Genomic DNA, 18,705 nt, shown 5'->3' on the forward strand with positions numbered 1-18,705 from the left:
TCGTCGATGCAACTTGTGTACGTTGCTTTTCTGCAGATTTCTTTACCGTCACGAACGCAACGCGTGAGAAGATAGTTATCCTTCAACTCGTACGCTGAAATACGAAAAGACAGAACGATAACAACCTGAAACCATAAACTTCCTTAATAATCTCGCAGCTTATCGTCATTAACTTATTCTAAATCTTCTTATCGACAGCAACTTTCGCATATACTTTCGCTCGTACGCCTGTTATTACGAGGCGCATATTTCAGAAAAATCATTCACACAGAACGTCGATAACGTACATACGTTTACGATAAATACACCTCCTAGTTGCTGTACACGTGTTTTCAGATCGATTGAAAATTTCACCAATGCAACATGACGGTGGGCGTCGTATCTCGTAACGCGGTATCAATAAAATTTCAAACAGTACAGAACGTGTGGAAAAAAAATTTGTACGAGTCGTCGAGATACTTTGATGAGCCCCGCTACACGTCCACGGTTGACTAATGGAAAAGAAGCGAACTCGCTGGTGGCAATTTGTCGAAAGCGACAAGATCCAGCATCAAGGCCATCGCGTGCCATTGCGTGTCGAGCACACGCAACAATACGTTCTCGTGCTGAATGAGACATCTCGAGCTTGAAATTAAGCGATCCACCGATTAATATCGTCTTATTAAACGATTTCGCGGCTCGTGTAAATTATCGCGGTAAGCACGGGTTTACGGCTGGAAGCCGACGAAGCCGGGACTTGTGGGAAAAAAGCAAAGAGGATAGCGGAGATTTTACCGGGCGATTCGAGTGTCACGCGCTCGCTCACAGAACCGTCCTGTGGTAGCTGAAGGTTAAAATGTATGCGCGAAAGGATCAAAACGTAATAAAAATCGCCTGAAAAAATGTCGACCGATAAATCAACGGTGGCCGTCGTGCCGGCCGTACGTATGCATCCTCGTGTCTATACGAGTTTTATATGTGAACACGTACGCGCGCGATACGCGCGGTTCAACCTCGCAGGCAAATTTTCTTGTCGAACAACGTAACGTAACGAGAGGCCCTCGAGCACCTTTTCGGAAGAACAGGAGCGTACGAACCGTGGTACTCGAGTTTCTGGATCATTCGATCGCGCGATCGATAGAGGTACACGTTCTTGCTCGTTTAGCTTCAGTCCTCTTAACGTTATAATGGAAACGTTTGCGACAAAGGAGCTCGTAGCTTCTCCATATGTATCTACACATCTTGAAATTGAACGTGTAGAGAATCGTGATAATGTAACGAATGTTGGAAAAACGGGAAGTTACGTATCGTATTATATCGACGCCAGTGTTACCAGGTTCGATCAAATGACAGGTTTCAAAATTTAATTTAAGATCGTACATTCGTTGTTGTTTGTTTCGTTCGTTCAGCTTTATGTAAATTCTTATATTGTCCGATTAATCAGTTTCTCAACTTTCGTTAATAGAAGAATTTACCTAAAGTTGGACGAACGAAAGAAACGACAACGAAGCTACAATTTTACATTAATTTAATTAATTTTAATATAATTTTGAAGTCGGTTAGTGTTGAATTAGATGGCAAAGCGAACATACTTTAGAAATTTTCTTAGACGAAAAATATCTAACGAGTTTGACAACAAGTCGTATTGTCTCCTTTTAGCTTTTCCATATTTGGGGATAATTAAACGAAGAATGAATGCTTCTGGAAGCTGCTATCATTTTATAACAGCCCGGAAGAGCGAAGAATCTGGTATTAAATAAATCTTAGGCGGGTTTCTAACGTATTTAGTTGATTTTAGTGCAGGTTTAAAACTACCGTCGAGACACAGAGTGTCAAAGTAATCAAAACCAGCTCGTACTATATACGAACACTTTTATAGCGCTCTCTTTGCTCGAGACTTTTATTTTTCACTATCTTTAGCGAGAAATATTTCACCGCGTATAATTGTACGGCGATTATAAGACTATTCACGTTCCGCTAAAAACGTAAAAAGGAAACACCATCTCTCTTTCCCTTGAAGCGTAATGAAACGGTTGAAACGTTCTTAGATCCTTCAACAACGGCCAAGGCAAAGTCGTATGATTTTAACGATCCTTCCTCCTCTCTCTCTCTCTCTCTCTCTTTCTTTCTCTCTCTTTCTCTGAAGTAAATCGATTATGTGAGAAAACCAGTCAAGACACCATTCTTCGAGGTATCTACGTTAAGTGGAGATTCTTATACATCAGAGTTATGTCCGCGTAAATATGAAAAGACCAACGAAGGTTTCTAGCGTACCAGTAATATCAATATCAAACATGACACAGCGTTTCTGATATTTATGCAACCGGAATTATAAACAATTCTTCTGCTACCTTCGCCATACGTGCAAATCAGCGAAATGTACATACGTGTGTAGGATCTAAAATATTCTCTACCAGTCAGTGTAAACATTCTGCTCGCAAAGTGTTTGCCGTTTACTCGCTGACAGACAAATTCTTGGAAAAAATTATCTTCTCCCGTAACGATCGCGTATTGATAGACGCGTGCGAGTTTCGTCGATAGATGAACAAATAATAATAGTAATAAGAGAAAGAATAATAATAACGAACCCGCAAGGGGTAGTTACCTGGTAAACTACACGGGCTTAGCAAACCCGCGGACCCTAGCTGCGTAACATGTTTCTCGAATTCCAAGATATTCCCAACGATTTTCAAACGTTGACAATCCTCCGTTGCGACCTATACAAAAATTACGAAAATTCAGATTAGCCACAACGGCGAATAGAACGAAGTTTCGACTGCACGTAATCGCGAACTCCTCCTTGCTCGTCCTAATCGATAATCGACAATAGCGCGAGATTTAACGTGTCTGATCGAGGCTCGTTAGATGGAAGCTTGCGAGGATAACATGGAAATGTAACGTAAAATCGTCCTGTTTCACCGTTACTTGCGAACGAAGGAAACTGATGGAATATACGAATAAATAACTGCAAAAAGTAGCTACAAAAGGCATTTCCACGTGGTCGTGTTTGCTACAGCAATTGCATACCGATCAACGAAATTCTGGTATATGAAATTTCCTACAGTTTAATATTTCATACGATTACAAGCGTTTGATAGCGTAAAAATGAGATGTGCATATAAAATATGATAAAAACGCGCCTCATCGAAAACGAAGGCTACGTGCAAATACTTTTTCCAGCCATCGTACGTTATAGCCCAATATATCCCACGTAATACGTTCCATTGATACTTATCAAGCTCGAATCAACATCCACCGACGAATAAGCTTTCTATACACGAACGAAAACCCTTTGGTACTGCGGAGGACCACGTGATCGGGACAAGAAAGCCCTTGTTGCGGTCAAGAACGGAATATATTAATCGCGACGGTCACCGAACCCTCCCTGGTTCGGAGCGCGCAAGCAATTAGAAATTGAGTTATATTTCTTGCGCTTGCCGGTGAATAAATTTCATCGATCGTCGTGGACGGCGTTCGTCGTGCAAGAAATATATTAACCATGGTGAGTCGGTCGAGAGTCCTGCGATCGTCGGCGAATATTTCAGCCGGAAAGATAGGGGAGAAGGATCCGATACGGCCCTGCAAAAATCACCCACCCAGCGTATTTACCAACGCATTCCGCCACGTAGCCAGCTGCAAGGGGGTACCTACGGCCAAAGTACCGCAGTTATGCGTGCCTCTGCACCGGATAAAAGTTTATTCGAATAATCAGCGACCAATGAAATTTCCTTTGTTATTCGTTGATTCGTTATTTTTCATCGAATTTATGTATATCGTATTCGTTATTGGTTCGCTCGATGCTCTTTCGTCTTTCTTTAACATATTCCTTTTATATCGATATAATGTAATATAAATAAGTAGAATTTCGGAATTTTAGAATCGATAAGGAAGATATTTATCGTACGATTTATTCGCATATAAAAATCATTGCCACGTTGAATATTTAGTATGGCAAAACGTCGAGCTTTAACTTTCTTGTCACTTTATCCTCTTCTTTTCAACTTCGCTAGGGAAACGGTTTATTCTGTGGGAAACGGTTATCCTTCCAAGGGATTCGATCGAACGCACGATATTCTTCCGCAACCTCGTGGGAAATTGGCAAAAAAGAGGAGGACTAAGCTTACGCGATACGACCTGACTTTTGCATAACGCGATCCACGGCCATCTCGCAGAGTAGCTAACCGGCCAGCGGGTAAAACGAAAGACGGTTTGAACCTCTTTTTTCCCATGCTGCCCTTTTTGTTTCGCTTGCCTCGGCTTTTATTTTACGAACAGAAATTTTTCAAATAAATCTCCGACCGCGGGGGGAAACGGTAGGGGATAAAAACCGCATAAAAACTGTTATTTACTGCAGAGGAGCGCATCAACGAGCGTCGATAATTCTCGCGTGGACCGAACTCTCGCCACGGCGAGAGATGATACGCGATGATAATGGCGCGTTGCACGGCGAAACGCGAAATCGAGCGGTGATCGCGAGCGGCCCAAAGGCGATCGTGGTCATTAACCGGGGACCATTTTGTGGAAAAGGTTGCTGCTCCAAAGGGGAAAATGTCCTACGAACGCCGAAAGCAATGTACGCTCTCTTGTACCACCCGACCTAACTACCCTTTAATCCTTGCAGGCATAGTCTTCCTATTTCGTAACGCGTGTAACTCGTATTTTGTAATATTGCATACACATAAGCAGATTATGGATATTTTTACGAACGTACCTTGAAGAAGTAGCGCTTGAATGGTAATTTTAAGTATTATGTATTACAAGATGCAGATATCTTGTGTGCTGTTTAAATATTTCATACATTTTTGCATATTGCTCGCGTTCTATAGATTTCTGTACGTTTAAATTACAGCCCACCGGATTTTTATTTATAAATTACATTTATCGCATAGTCAGGGATAAAATAAATTACGTAAACATTCGTTGGTATATTTATATTTAACGCGCAATGGATAGCAAGTAAAAATTGTATTTACGAAAGGTAAACTATGTGGAATTCGAAAGTTGCGGAGAAAAAAGTATAAAGAAGATTATTCCGTAATTTTGTAGCACGTAAACCGATATTTTTCATCAGTGTTTTTAAATCGTCATCAAGCGTTACTTCGAATATGGGTATTATAGAAGAACAACGAGCACGGAAAAACTTTTGGACTTTGTAGGGAAAATTGAAAGGAAATTAATTGAAAAGGAATACTCGGCAAACATGATTCACATAAATTATCATGAGAAACATGTCCAAAGTAGCTTGTAGCTAAATCGTTACAAAAAGTAACGACAGCTACCGATTTACTCAAAATAACCGGTCTTACAAGTTGATGTTCCAAAATGTCTGGCCAAACATTGGTACACCGATATGAAACCGATCGTTGTAAATTATCCATTCACCGGTATTACTTTTAAATTTATCTTTTAATTACTGTCCAACGAGCAACGTGCAACATTTCTATATACAAGGTGTCTCTGTAGTCAGGTGGTACGAACGGAATAGTAACTTTTCATGGGAAAAAATCGATATAAAATATAGAACAAAGTTTCTGCGTTTAACGATCGGTAGATCTTGTTCGTGAATATTGATCGCAGATGAAACGAGGAATAAAAATCGAATGCAAGGAAAACGGCCAATGTGACGAATAGTCTACGTTTACGAGGAACATGGAAAAATGCACAGAACGTCCAAAAATATACAATACATTCAATCGAAGATCCACTTTTCTAAACTATATTCCTAAAGACAGAAGATTCGTGCGCTATTATAGTCCAATGATAAGCTACAAAGTTTCCAATCAGATAATAATTTCATACGTGTAAAAGGAAAATCCGCGTTCTACGTTTTGCATTTATTTTTCCACGGAGAACCATTCCGCGCGCTATTGTATCACAATAGCAGAAACGCTCTGTATAACGAACGAACAATGGATATTTAGCGCCGAAGATTGAATTTGCATGGAGTTTCGGATGGAAACGTTGCAGCACCGATAAAGATGTATGTCGATATCTTAAGATCTTAAAATAACGTTGCACCGTTGCACATGGTAGCGAGCCGAAGGAACGGCATTTAATACCGCGGATAAATCTCTGACACGCGAATAATCTTCCCAGCTCTGAACGTTCTGAATATTTACGATGCATTCTTGGTATTCGACGTTTGAACCTTTCACCGGAAGAAAGGATGAAGGATTCTTCGCGTTAATGCAATTATAGTAAAGAGTTGCAAGACCAGAAGTCCACGGTTTTCGAATACTCCAGATAAATCTTGCGAGTCTGATGAACAGGAGGAACAAGGAGGAGAAGGAGGAGGAGGAGAAGGAAGAGGAGGAAGTTTTTCGTTTAAGAAGCATGCATCGCTAATGTTCAAAGAGATACGTTTATCGATGCGCGGATTTAAAAATGTTAATACCGATGCATGTACGAATCGGAATTGCAGATAAGATCAGATTATGTCATTGAAGCGAAGAGTGACTTTTAACGGGCTGAATAAGTCGCGTATTAAATTAACAAGCGAGAAGGAGACCGAACATTTTGGACGGATGCCCTTTATGTTAACAGCGATCGGCGTGTTAAATATTTGCATATTGAATAGAGTCGTGCGAAACGAAATAAAATGTACATTGTATATTGAGCATGAAACGGTTCATAAATTAAGAAACACGTATGGTTGGTCGTTCGTTCCTCGCGAGCTTAAATTGATCGCACCAACGTCATTAAACGTTACATTTTGTCGTATAAAGTGTCAATCGTCGAAAACATTGGACGATTCGCGTATATTTAATCTTAGGAAGATTTACAATAGAAATATTCGATGCATTAACGCGTCGCTATTAGTCACATCATAAATAGAATTTTCATGTGTTCGTTAAAGATATCTGGCCTCGTGGACGTCGCAGAAATGTACGAACTTCGAAACGTCCAATTTTAAGTGAAGTTTAGCACGTAAGAACTATACCAAGGTATCGCAAAGAGGACAAAATGTTCGTGAAAACGATCGCGAAGCTACTCGACGAATGGCAAGATATTACCGAAGAAGAAAGGATAAACACATTCTACGATAATCAACCGGATAATAATGTCAATTTCACAATGAACATGTCGATTTGCAAACGACCCAACAATAGCTCGTTATTTCTCACTATCTCTCCGCTTTACGAATTCTATACCCTGTTTCTTGTTTAACCAGTTAGCTGCTTTTAACGAGTATACTCGTCACGAACAAATGGCGATATTTAGCGTTGCAACGAGCGCTGTCGCTAATAAAATTAAAAAATACAACGGTCGTTTCGTTACAACTTAATTCCACGTTTTAACAGCCACGCAATACTCTGCGTTTGACGAGTATACTCCCTGTCGCCGCTTACTTTTTGCCACACATTTTAGGTACACGCTTTTCAAAGAGGTCGCGACAGCTAACTGGTTAAATTTTCGAGTCGCTTTTCCCCTACGGTCCACCGTTACGAACCTCTGGATCGTCGACAAACAAGACAACACCACACGGAGGAAAGGCCCGATGCAACGCACAAGCACGAAGATGTTCAACTTGGAAAGCGAATAAATTGCGGTCTTCGTCAATAATAAAACTGTCGAAACTTGCTACGTGACAAAGTACACCGGCAGCAACGGCCGAGCGGAAGAAAATAGCGGGACGGGACGAAGTTGCAAGGCAGGAAGCGACTTTTAATATTCTAGATAAATCTTCGACGCGCGAGAGCGAAAGCGAGATGAAGCAAGACGTTGGCGAAGAAGAAGGGGGCCAGGTGTGTGTGTGTGTGTGTGTGTGGTAGAGGCCCCACGAAATCGGGGCCCGCGGATAAAAACAGTAATTTATGATGCAATGCTCGGCGGCGATCGATAATTCTCGCGTTGCGAATGCAAGCAGACCGAAATACCGCGGCTTCCCTCTTCCAACGCCGCCCTCTACGCTCGCTACCAGCGTCCTTCTTTTCCTTCTGCTTTTATAGTTAATGATAATAATAATAATGACGATGACGGGGACCGAGGAGGACTCGAACAGGGCGGGCACGTACCGAGAAGTCGTTGACAACAGCTCGAGCCACAATGGATATCTATGAGGAGGGGGCGACAGACGGGGGCAGAATTTCATCCCGATGTGACGTTCAACAGCCAAAAGTATAGAGGACCGATAAATGTGTTATTTACGACACCCCCCGTTCGAAAACTCACTGAATAATGGCGAATGCGTGTGTTCGCGCGACAGTTGCCTCGATTCGACGACTTTAAGAGACAAATCGAGACAGACGACGTACAGTCCGGGGGCAAAAAATAGGGTGGAACAGGTAGCGAGAATGGGGACGAAAGAAGCCGGCATTGTTAACTCGCTCTTTCGAGTCGCAGAACACTCTTGGAGAACACTTCGATTTTTGTAGAATTGTTTGAATATTCGATCTGATCTTGTGCAGTGTTTTCGAACTTTATCGTAACTTCGTCTTTTTATCTTTTTTGTCTTTTTTTGAAGGTTTAACAGAAAGAGTACGGAAGTAAATGGTATTTGTTAAGGCAGTTAATCTCACTTTGAATCGGTTAGAACGTCGAGTATACTTAAATACGTGTACGGTGTGTTACGTATGAGAATGTTTTCTGCGATCTTATCGCACGACTTATTAACCGCAATAAACCTTGCCGTATTATTCAAGTTTTCGATTATGATTATGCGAAGTAGGACCGGTTCGCGTCACGTTGAATAATCGAGGCTCTACCGTACGTTGTGAATTTTATGTTTAACTTGGCAGAGAGAGTATTATTCGGCTATTTCGATCGGCGTAGATCTCCTCGTCGATCCGCTAAGAATTTAATTTCGACGAATTTAAACCTCGTTTCTGACGTTAATTCGCTTCTTCGTGCAAGCACGGATCTCCACGTTCGCGTTTATTCAATTTTGTAGGCTTAATGAGTTTAGACTTGGTCGCTGCGATTCGAGCAGAATATAACGACAAATTAAAATTTACACGAGCTTGATGTACGTAAATCTTATTTAACGAGTTGTGCGAGATACTGGTGAAACGAAGATTCCAATTTAGGATATTAGATCGTTGAAAAAAACGAAGCAAAGCACTGAAAAAATTAAGAGCAGAGGGACGCCCTTTTATTACAACTACGACAATATACGAAAATATAAATCTTTCGATGAGATTGCAACACGTGTTTGAATATTTATGGATGCTGGTGTATATGTTGAATGTACACATGTAGTGAAGTTGTAAACCCACAGGCGGAGTTGAGAGTGCAGTATCGCAATAAATTCAAGGATGCGAGCGTGAAGGTGAAGTTTATGGCTACATTGTGGATTATAAAGAGGGAGAAGTTATTAATTGGTGAAGTATCTTTTTTTATCTTTGGCCAGCTACGTGTAATGGATAATAATTTTTTTAATAAATTAAAAGAAATTGAAGTTGATATATTAAAGAGATGTTGAAGTAAGGTTGTTGATTCTCTAATGAATTTGCGATTGTCGTCAATTTGTTTCTGTCGCGGATTACTCGTAATCTCGCGTTGATTAATCGTTTAACATATACGTATTACAATGTGAACGAGATTGATATACGTAAATTATACTCAGAAAGCTCAGCACAAATTTTCATGAAAAATTCGGACTCTTTTATTCCGCTGAGAATCTTTCGTCGAAACGCGTGGCTTTAATTTTCTTCCGCGAAGAAACCTTTGCGAAACTTCGGTACCCGCAAAATTATTTCGATACCTAAATATGCTAATCTTAACTTAAATATAGACTACTGGCTCGTTTCTTTCCAATAGTAGAAAATTACCAGAAAATTGTTATTCTCGTGGAACTGTTTTTACATCTAATTGAATATTTTCATCTTGCGTTCTACGGTCGTAGAGACAATTTACAAAAAAGACTCGAATTTCTGTAGAACTGTCTCGATGTTTCGTTCTGGCAGTTAAATTCCAAAGAAATTTCATTAAAGGTCGGAATTCCGATACAATTTTATATTTTTCTCGATATGAAAGCTTCAATTTCTATCTAAAATTCATTTAACGTTCAAAGTTTACCGCTCGTTTCCATTAATCTTGGCGCTCGTTCGTACGATTTCAATCGGATCGTGCGGATAAGCGACAAGAAGATTCCTACGTTTTTTTCTTTTCTCTCGAGTGAAACAAAAGTGCGGAACGTATGACTTATCTTTAAACATACTCGCTTCAAGAGATATAAATGTTCCTGTCTTTCCTCTGCTCGCTTAATGAAGAGCCGAGATATCGTTATATCGAACAGCTGGCAGAAAATTCATTTGCCAGTGACGACGCAAGAAAAGACCCATGCAAGACGTAAAAATTTATTATTCGTCGGACCTACGTGAGGGTCATTTATACGAAGTGTATGATTTATCGATGTGTTTCGATGCGTTCTGAATGAACATCCGATACGCTGAACGACTTTTTGGCCTCTATCCAAAGGGACGGGCGAGAGCCCGTGATTTGTGTGGCCATTTCGTGATTTTAATGCAGAATTCTCGATTAATTTCTTTCTGTTCAAACATCCAACCAGAAAAAACCAACCAGCCACATACGAGCTTCTTTTTTAGCGTTACAAATGTATCACCGTGAACGAAGATCTACCTCCGAGTTACCCGAACTAATGTTCTTCAACAGTTTCATTCTATGTCTCGGTTTATGTCCCACCACCCACGATGGTTGATAAATTTTCTAAAGTATTTTGCTGTTTTAAAGTATGAAAATATTACGAAGATGCGTAACTATAAATATACGTACAAATAATCGGAATAATATCAAAAGTGACATATGGACAAAATTCTAGTTTAATGGAAAATTAGTAAAGTTAGATTTTATTAAAAGTTTCCTACTACGAAGCGTTATAAAGCTCGCGAGAAAGTTTTAGAAGCCGACTTTATCCCTTTGAGATGACACTCGACAACGTAAGCGCGAATCGCGTAAGCTTCAAGTTAGTCGCAAACAAGTAGATAGAATTGCGCTATGCGTAGAGAAATTGCACGTGAAAGAAGCTATAGTTCCGGTTGGCGCGGCTTGTTCGAGCTTTATTATCCAGCCGCGGCACTCTTAAGCCTTTAATTGGCAAGAAAGGAAAATTACAATGTACAGACGGGGCTGGCCCGAATGGCGATCGCGATCGACTATAAACGACGTGGCGAGTCCACCGCGAGATCTTCGGCCCAGAAGCTACGAATCCAACGAGCGGTAAAACAAAACATTCCTTACGTTCTATGTAATAAATACTGTGACGCGAATATTCTTTGTGTGGGTGGAGACAAACAGGAGGTTCCAAGATCATCTCCGTCTTTGCAAATAAGTATAAAATAAATAGAGATTAGAGTTAGATTAGAGGTTTCGAGTTAGGATCAGATAAAGATTAGGCTGACGATTAAACTCCGAATGCTACGTTGCATGATCTCGACGATCTCGACGATTTCCCAAAGGACGAAATATTTTTGTTCGTTGTATCCTTCGCCTTGTGGAAAATAAAGTTTGAGCTCACGGGATCATTCACGGCACTGTACATTTGAAAAACTTTCATCCATCTCTCGAGCTGCTAAGTCTCGTTTATGAATTATGTTTCTTCGTTTTTTCGATGGAATGCTGTACCTTTCTTCTTCTTTTTCTTTTTTCCTTTCCCCCTTTTTTTTTTTTTTTTAATATAGATCAGAAACGATTCTAAGTGTTTCGGATCCCATCACTAGTTACAAGCTAAATAACAACGAAATACTTGGGACCGGTGGATCCGTAGGGAACAAAAGTGGCCAGCGGGCATTATGACGGGAAAAACGGTGAGAATGCCAGCCGGAATTTAAGCGGCGCGTTCCGCCGTACCGAGAGTCGGCACGCTTAGAACTTAGTAAATAAACGAGAAACACGCTGTATATAATTGGAAAGGAAGACGGAAAGAGCGGGTTGACGCGCGTAAGAACGCGAGCCGGACGTGGATGCGTGGATAGGGGCCGATAGAAAAACGAGGAACGCGTAAAGAGGGGAAAAATGAGCGCCGGATAAAAAGGATCTCGCGGCGAAACGGAGACGAGCGAGGCGGTAATTACGCCGTGTTGGAACCCTTTGACCATCCTCTCTCACTCTCTCTCTCTCTCTCTCTCTCTCTCTCTTCAGAGCAAGATGAAACAGAAGCAAATTAAATATCGACGATGGCGGAAAGGAGTGGAAGATCCGTGCGGAATGCCACGCGTTTTCGCGGTCGATAATTCCGTGTCTCATCGACGTTTCAAATTGCTGTCTTCTTGTCCTCGGAACTGGTAAATTGCGTGATCGGATTTCTTGTTGGTACAGAGATAGGTTGTTTTCAATAGAGAAGTATTTCCCTCTTGATTCGCGGGCATTTTATATAGTCGCGTTATGGGCCATTATCCGGTGACATTCCCGTCGGATCCGAAGTTGTAACGTTAACAAAATATGTTCTACACGATTTACAGGGAATTACTTTGTAGCGTTAATTTCCGAACGTTATTGAAATCTTCGTTGCTTTATATTTCTCTATACGTTCGAACAATTTTCAAGTTTACGAGCTGCTGAGTTTCGCTTATCAACCGCCTTTTCTTGATACACCGTAATTCTTCGATTCTATCTTTGCGAAACGCGATTCAACGAAGTAATTAGACCCTGGGTGTATCAAGCTCGTTATCGCGAATCCTTTTAAGATGTAGCAATAATTATTTCCTAACGACGACACGTACATGCGTCATCAACTCGGCAGACTTCCTTTTTCGTACCTTCTTCCTTCCTAGTATGCTTTCTCGGTCCTTTCTTTTTTTTTTCTCAACGACGCGATACGAACGCGACTAATAGCAAGGAGCGACCACGAGAAATTTATGTAGAGGAGTCGTTCCTCGTCGTACCGTTAAGCTCGGGTTGAAGGTAAGATAAGAGGGGAATTTGGTGGAGAATCTTCCCGCGTGAGATTGCAACAAATCATTGGCTGTATACATACGCTTTGTTCGATATGTGACGAATGATAAATGTTGTCTAGGTATTTGCAACAGCGTCAAAGAGGAGCGTCTTTGTTGCGCTTGATGCCAGTGAGTCGTAGTCGGTTGGTTAATCGGTTGGTATTTTCGATGTTTATGACGATTGATAAATGATATATATATATTTGTTTATTTAATATACGTGTTGCTGTATCTTGTTATACTGTATCATGTAGTGTGCGTGATACGCATATAGATGCATACGAAAGCAATAAAGAAGTTCGTAATGGACAAACAGTAAATCCTATAACGAACGATTTGTAGCTGTCCACGCGAGATTTATATCTACAACATGAATCGATCGCTATTTTTAAAGGTACTAGTTCTGTCTAAAAATGTTAACAAAATTCAGCTTGCAAAATTATCCTAAAGTCCGGAGAATATTTCTCAAGGAAAGATAAAGATTCCATTCAGGGTACGTGAGAAAGTTCTTTTCGTCTGTTGTTCAAAGATAAATGAAACATAATTGAAAACATAAATACGGCACAATGTATTTTTCATGACTTAGAACTATACACGAGATATTGTAAAAAAAAACAAATATACAAAGTAATAATCCTATAAATTTAGAAAACACGAAAGTAAAATGTAGAACGAACGATATGTAAGTAAATAAGGAAATCAGTAAATACAGATACGGTTAGTAATGACGCCGAAAATAGCATTTTCGCTTTCAAATAGCGTAACATTACGTTCCGTAACGTAATGGTCGTAACAATGTGCATCACCGTATACCGTATTCGCGTAATCCTCCATTCAGTATCGAAAGCGCGAGTCTACCGATCGCTTTGCGATTTTTCTATATCTTTTTATTCTGACTATAGGCGTGCATCGCACGCGCAATGCGTAATACATGGAAAAGAAATTTCGCAACGTTAGAAATCGAAGGTTACGCGACCAAGGTCTGGGAAACACCGCCACTCGAGGAACACGTTAACGCGCGCGTGACGCCTACGAGGATAACGTCTAATGTAATGTATACAGTAATATGCAAAAGACGCGAACCATTTACGATAGTAATTTCATAATGGAGATTGATGATATTTTTCGGAAATATTTCCACCTGATGTCGCGTGTAAGATGAGGTAATAAGTTCAACCACGTTCTCTTAATCACTTAGCTGTTTTTGACGAGTATACTCGTCACGAACAAGTGACAATATTTAGCGTTACGACGAGCTCTGTCGGTAAACTTAAAAAATACAACGGTCGTTTCGTTACAATTTAATTGTACATTATAACAGCCACGTGCACTTTCTGTATACTTTTGCTGTGTACATTTTAAGTACACGCTTTTCAAAGCTTTCAAACAGGTAATTGGTTAAAAGAGTATGTCAAGCGTTAATATTTTCACGTATAAACATCTATCTAAAAGCAAGGAGTGATTCATTCGTCGCTTATAAATGTAGAAATTATTATAATAAATATATAAATCACTTTATAAATTCAGATAGACGATTCCTTAGGAGGTGCGCATCAAGTGTTATTTTCTTCGCGTAAGATCTACCTAACTAAAGAGTAATTCGTTTATCCAGCTTCCGAGCGTTATTATATTCGAATAACGAAGAGAAGGTTACATAAAAATCACAAGACAGTGTCTTCTCGATTAATAACAGAGAATTGTAATATTCGAATAACGAAGAGAAGGTTACAGGAAAATCACAAGACAGTGTCTTCTCGATTAATAACAGAGAATTGTAATATTCGAATAACGAAGAGAAGGTTACAGAAAAATCACAAGACAGTGTCTTCTCGATTAATAACAGAAAATTATAATATTCGAATAACGAAGAGAAGGTTACATAAAAATCACAAGACAGTGTCTTCTCGATTAATAACAGAGAATTGTAATATTCGAATAACGAAGGGAAGGTTACAGAAAAATCACAAGACAGTGTCTTCTCGATTAATAACAGAGAATTGTAATATTCGAATAACGAAGAGAAGGTTACAGAAAAATCACAAGACAGTGTCTTCTCGATTAATAACAGAGAATTGTAATATTCGAATAACGAAGAGAAGGTTACAGAAAAATCACAAGACAGTGTCTTCTCGATTAATAACAGAAAATTATAATATTCGAATAACGAAGAGAAGGTTACATAAAAATCACAAGACAGTGTCTTCTCGATTAATAACAAAGAATCTTTTTAAACGCTTCTAAAAAGTAGCAAAACAGATTTAACACAATACCAAAGGACTTTGGTGTTCGTTCGTAGAAACAAAATATTTCCATTCGATAAATCCTTAATCGATACTGTTCCGTACAAGATGATACAACGTGAGATCTGCGATGTAACGAGCCAAAGAAATAAATAAAGCCAGAAACAAGCAAAAGATAGATTACCTTGGTCCGGATGCGAGTTGAGTCACGGACTTGCAGTCGATTGGCGAACGAGGTCTATGCAGATCTGCGGTAAAAAGCTCGACGATCTCCTCGGTAACGATCTTAATCGCCGTGTACACGTAAACTTTCTAAATGTAGCACGCACCGATATCGAAGAACGCGCGAGTACACACCTTCCTCTCTGTGGGAAAATCAACTGATGAATCAGGTGCTGATTCGAACATCAACTTTGTTATTCTTACGATTACATTCCTGCATAAAAAGATAGCGCGGACAATGCCAGACGGAAGTAGATATTAGGACACTTGTTATTATATAGTTGCATTTACTCACTGGAATGTAAGATACGATACAAATGCAAATTTTTGCGGATTTTTGTGTATTTATAGGAAATTGGAAAGTGCTTTCCATAATACTTGATAAATGAAACAACTTTCTACCCGGGACTTTTTAGGACTCTTTTTAGGAATTTAGGTATTTTCTTAATTACATTGTCGAATGTATAAATTTGCATAAAAATACACAGTCCATCGATGATTCTCAGTAGAGTTCAGTTTTATGATGTTGGAGCTTAGCTACAAAGGATCCAGCGAAAAGCTAGGCTACGTTATAACGTACCAGGCTAAGTTTAAAAATATTTGCTTCGACCTCAATTTTCACAGCTACTTCTCAGTTAGCAAATGACAGCACTGTGCATTCGAGAGTACACATACCCATACGAATCATAGCAAATTCGTCTTACGATATCTACGTAAATATTCTTGCAAAGATAATCGAAGAAATTCGTTTGAACCACGAAATATAGCGAGCACCACGTTTCGGATATTTCATACTTTTTCTCTACGCATGTCTCCACTGTCAAGCTTGCCGTGAAAGTATGAAAAATCCAGAGTCTATCGTAGAATCGATAATTAAGATCAATAACTTACGAGTAAGCAACAACGTTTCTGCAATTCCGTGCATATTCTATTGGAATACAATAAAAATATGGCGAGAACGACACACGGTTACGCAATTTAACGCTAAATCTTCTTAACGGTGCGGTAATGACCGTTCGGCCGAAAATTCCTGCCAATAAATCGTTATTCGACGGTCTGATTTATTACGTAGACCACGGCAGAAAAGCGACAAAGTATGAACGATTTGACAGTGATTATACGTGTGCGTTGATTGCGCTTGGCTGTCGAGATCGATTCGATCGGCCAGATCTCTTCCAGCTATAGGGACAAATGTGCTTTAATTATCGTAATCGGTGGATCACCGACGTTACCATCTTGCCAATTTCGATTAAATCACGCAATAGCGACCACTGTGTTGCGTACCGTGCGTGTAACGTGATCGTGTAATCAATTAAAATAAACGTTGGTGCAAACATTGAATAATAATCGTAAGCCAATATCGCGATGGTTGCCGTGTAATAAAGCGAATGGTTCGGAGACACGAGAAACGGAAATGGCTGGCGTAATGAAAATTAATTACGACCGATCGTTAAAGCGCATCGGCGAGTTCGTATTTCTTGGCGATATAGATTGAAAGAATAAGAAGGCTGGAAAACGAGATCGTGTCGTTTTTCAAGAGGAAACCGTTATAGAAAATTCTGTCGTTCGTTTATCTTGCGATATGTACAATCTACATATGTAATAAACGCCGTGTCTCGACGAATAGGATTCACGATAATTACCCGTAGATTCCGGTCGTGTTTAGGAACCAGGTCGACAAAGCAGGTGTACACAGTCGGATTTGAAAGCCAGCAATACAGCCTTTCGCAAAAGTTTTCGTACAGCTACGATGCACGCTTTACAAAGCGTTTACAAAGCGAGCAAAGTTTACGCTTTACCGTTTATAGGAAACTAACGCTTTCAAAGAATAGATTTGCATATTAACTTGATGTCGTTAGTCGAAGGTGAAAGTACTTCGATCGAGGTTCCCCTAAAAACTTGGATACGATAAAATTATTATAATAAGTAGACTGGCGGATTTTTATGTACTTACGATGCTAGTTATAATACTTAGTAGATAAAAGATTCTCCACTCAGGTTTTATACGTTTCTCGTTATATCGGAAGAATGTAAATTTGCAGAAACATATTGAATTGAATAACAAATAATCGTAATTGTTATATTTTCCATGGACTTTGATAATTCTCATTGGAAGAAACATTCCGCAAAAGTGTCATCTTCTGTTGGCGTACGTTCGTCTCCTTTTATTTTAGAAAAAGCGATATATCAAAATGTTTTCGGTAATATTATTCCTTACGAAGTTATACATTAAATCGATGGTTCTTCTTCGTAATTTGTTACGTTACATTATTATTCTCTTCCTCTGTCACGCAGATATAATACAACTCAACGTGTTTGAAAGTGGCAAAAAGCGATAACCACGAAAAAAAAAAGGTGACGAGCTTTTATTTTGAAAATCGCGAAGATCGTTTCCACTCGCGCGTTACAACCCGTAACTAGAATAACTGGAGAAATTGGCAGCAAAAAGCTGATAGTAAAACAATTACAATAATTTTACATATAATGACTCCTGTATTGTGCTAATTTCTTGTGAAATTATTCTGCGAATTCCATGCTCACAATACATACTTAAATTCCACTCCCACCGTACCCGTACCCTCGATGTCCAGCGTGAGAAATTTTGCGGGTGGAAATTTTTTTACCGTTATCGATGCAACGATATTACATAGGCGAGACGACGATGGGTTTCATTAAGGGTCGTGCAACCAGTATCATTAACTTCTCTTACGAATAGCGTTACTCGTCGTGAATAATACGAGTACCATCGCAGAGAACTGTAGAGACCGCATAGTAACCTACTGTTTCGATCAGTGTTGAATACAATGAACACGGTCCTGCACCCCTGCTATACTGTTACTGTATTCTTTTCAAGTTTGTTAATCAAGCATCAGTGCCGGTTATTATCGTGCCGCGTAATCTACGGATACCTCGGTCCATTATATGTATATAGGTGCAACGGTCTGATATAAAACGATAATTGCAGTTATGCAGCGTAGGCTGCAACGTTAACGCACGATGCAGTTAGAGGAATCGGGATTGCCGGTTGAAAATACGAGATAAGAAATTTAAGAGCGTCGTTGCGTTTACTACGACGAGGTCGAGAGCATATTTGTGAGAAAATTACAAGATCGTCCTGTAATTGAAAGATCGTCTCAGTGGTTTGACAAAATTTCACGAGTAAATCGTAATAGCGACAGATAAGAATGTTTCGATGATTAATAGTTTCGCAACTAAGGAATTTGTCATTAGTTGATATTGACAAAATCCGCATTTCCTTAGTTGTCAAGCCAAAAAATTCGTATTTTCATTAAGTTTGCCAAATGGATGATAAATTGGTTCCTAAACAGATATTCCTCTCGTCTGGCAAATGCTCGACGAGTATACTCGAC

Source organism: Bombus flavifrons, chromosome 4 (genome assembly GCF_040668555.2).
Source record: "Bombus flavifrons isolate JBK064 chromosome 4, iyBomFlav1_principal, whole genome shotgun sequence".
Classification (NCBI taxonomy): Eukaryota; Metazoa; Arthropoda; class Insecta; order Hymenoptera; family Apidae; genus Bombus; species Bombus flavifrons.